Below are 3,116 nucleotides of genomic sequence, written 5' to 3' on the forward strand. Positions count from 1 at the left end.
AAGAAATCATATCTGATGCTGTCCAATGGAGAGAGGGAGAGAGAAGACTTTATTCATTAGGTTCTTCCCATATTCTTTCTTCCTCCAATCAAAATAAGCTCCATGGGTGTTTAAATTCCTTGTACCTCCTGGCCTCTCTGAAAGCCACTGTGAAGCTAGAAAGAATGGGTAGGGTGCTTTAAGCACTAAGAAAAGTGTAATTATGAGAATAATTCTTATAATGTATTGGTGCACAGGACACATTTGGGGACTGATGAGTAATCCAGAATGTCTAGAGAGAAAGCCTCATTGGAAGTAGTTGTGGAAGAATGGCTAACATCAGACCCTGAAAGGATCTGAATGGCATGTTAAGGAGATGGAAAGCAAAGATAGTACCAGGTTGTTTCCAGCAGTATCATAACAGAGCTAACCATTGTATAGGTCTCATGATGTGCCAGGAAGGGGTAGAGTCCAAGTCTGAATGCAAGACCCCAAAAGGCTTACCCTTAATCCCTGTACTGAACCCTATAATTCACAGAGTGTGTGACCACCTGGCAATGGCAAGCTAATGGCAAGGTTAGGAGGTCTTCTCAGGTCTTTGTTTCAATATTTAATCTATTTACCCAGATGCCACTGTTTTCTCCAATAACTGTTGGGGAAAATGTTGCAGTCAAAGCTTGCACCTGTTAATTACTGCACAAAAACAGCAGAGTCCAAAGTCATTATTGTGTGCTGTGGATAATTACAGCCTCACAATTGTGAGGCATCCTCTTGGCTCTTTGTCTATATAAATGTGCAGGCCTGGATGCTGAGCAGGTGATGACGATTTACAAGAGTAATAATAAATGCCAGTGGGGACACAGGTAATTAAGAGATGTAGGCTACAAACAACATGTTCTGAGCAAGTCTGGAAACAGACCAGGGGAAGGTATAGAGGCTTCTATCCAGTGTAGATTACATCTGAAAACACTGACCAGTGCATCCAGTAAGTGCAATTTCTTTAATGCATAAAGAAGGAGACAGACATTAAGATCAGGATGGGTAAATTAACACATGTCATTCCCGATATGGCAAACAGGTGTCCTGTCCATCTCTAGCTCGGCATGCAGACAGAAAATGAGCATGACTTGGAACGAGACATTGAGGTGAATATAGAGCCATAAACCAACAGCTGATAGACATAATGGAGATGGCTAGAGACATCTGTCCTGTTGGAATCAAAACTAAACACCAAAATTAAAAAAAAAGATTTCCAAATTCCATCTAGGAACTTGGCATGCTAATGATCCAAGAAAACAATGAACCGTTCAGAATTTCACGTCCAAAATCAGGCCTGATTGCTGCCAATATTTTGGGCTTATACATTTTTAGGTCAAACATATTCAGTGATACTAGACTCTATTTTACCTTCTGACAGATGTGCCCTATATCTGAAACACTAAATTCATCATAAGAAATCTGTAGGATGGCCTCTCTCCTTGCGGATCCTGCACCGGAGGAGACGTGCGCAGCTAACCTGGTCTCCTTCCCGCGACCCTTACAGCCGCTGGTCTCGGGGCACAATGGCAACTCTTAAGGAAAAACTGATTGCACCAGTTGCAGAAGAAGAGGCTGCAATCCCAAACAATAAGATCACTGTAGTGGGTGTTGGACAAGTTGGTGTGGCATGTGCCATCAGCATTCTGGGAAAATCTCTGGCTGATGAACTTGCCCTTGTGGATGTTTTAGAAGATAAACTCAAAGGAGAAATGATGGATCTACAGGATGGGAGCTTATTTCTACAGACACCTAAAATTGTGGCAGATAAAGATTACTCTGTGACTGCCAATTCTAAGATTGTAGTGGTGACTGCAGGAGTCCGCCAGCAGGAAGGAGAGAGCTGCCTCAATCTGGTGCAAAGGAATGTTAATGTCTTCAAATTCATTATTCCTCAGATAGTCAAGTACAGTCCTGATTGTATCATAATTGTGGTTTCCAACCCAGTGGATATTCTTACATATGTTACCTGGAAACTAAGTGGACTACCCAAGCACCGTGTGATTGGAAGTGGGTGTAATCTGGATTCTGCTAGATTTCGCTATCTTATGGTTGAAAAACTTGGCATTCATCCCAGGAGCTGCCATGGATGGATTTTGGGAGAACATGGTAACTCAAGTGTGGCTGTGTGGAGTGGAGTGAATGTGGCAGGTGTTTCTCTTCAGGAACTGAATCCAGAAATGGGAACAGACAACGACAGTGAAAATTGGAAGGAAGTGCATAAGATGGTGGTTGAAAGTGCCTATGAAGTCATCAAGCTAAAAGGATATACCAGCTGGGCTATTGGATTAAGTGTGGCTGATCTCATTGCATCCATGTTGAAAAATCTCTCCAGGATTCATCCAGTGTCAACAATGGTGAAGGGCATGTGTGGTATTGAGAACGAAGTCTTCCTGAGTCTTCCATGTATCCTGAACACTTGGGGCTTAACCAGTGTGATCAATCAGAAGCTGAAGGATGATGAGGTTGCCCAGCTCAAGAAAAGTGCAGATACCTTGTGGGATATCCAGAAAGACCTAAAAGATCTGTGACTTCTGGCTTCTAGGCTATAGAAATTTAAAACCATGATGTAATTAACTGTGAGCCTTTAGTTTTTCATCCATATACATGGATCACAGTTTGCTTTTATCTTCCTAAATATGTGAATCTTGGCTCACAGAATCAAAGCCCATGCTTGGTTTAATGCTTGCAATATGAGCCTTGAACAAATAAAATTAACTACCGTAGTGTGCTTCTAAAAAAAAAAAAAAAAAATCTGTAGGATGAAAACCTCGTTTCTCGTCTAAATCACTAATTTTATTATTATTTTTTTTATTATTTTTATTATTTTTAAGATTTATTTATTCATGAGAGACACAGAGAGAGAGGCAGAGACACAGGTAGAGGGAGAAGCAGGCTTCCCGCAAGCAGCCCAATGTGGGACTTGATCCCGGATCCCATGAACCAAAGGTAGACACTCAACTGCTAAGCCACCCATGTGTCTCTAAATTACTAATTTTAAAATAACTTTTATAGCAATTTTTTAAAGTCTCATTATTACACACCTATTGTGATCTGAATATTAGAAACTGCACTCAGAGAATTTCACGTAATCTTCAGCA

At 41.0% G+C, this 3,116-nt stretch overlaps 1 pseudogene; it reads left to right on the forward strand.

Moving 5' to 3' along the window:
- On the forward strand, positions 1,457-2,746 carry LOC475101 (L-lactate dehydrogenase B chain pseudogene; annotated as a pseudogene).
- Positions 2,747-3,116: the final 370 nt, after the last annotated feature.

Source organism: Canis lupus, chromosome 13 (genome assembly GCF_011100685.1).
Source record: "Canis lupus familiaris isolate Mischka breed German Shepherd chromosome 13, alternate assembly UU_Cfam_GSD_1.0, whole genome shotgun sequence".
NCBI lineage: Eukaryota > Metazoa > Chordata > Mammalia > Carnivora > Canidae > Canis > Canis lupus.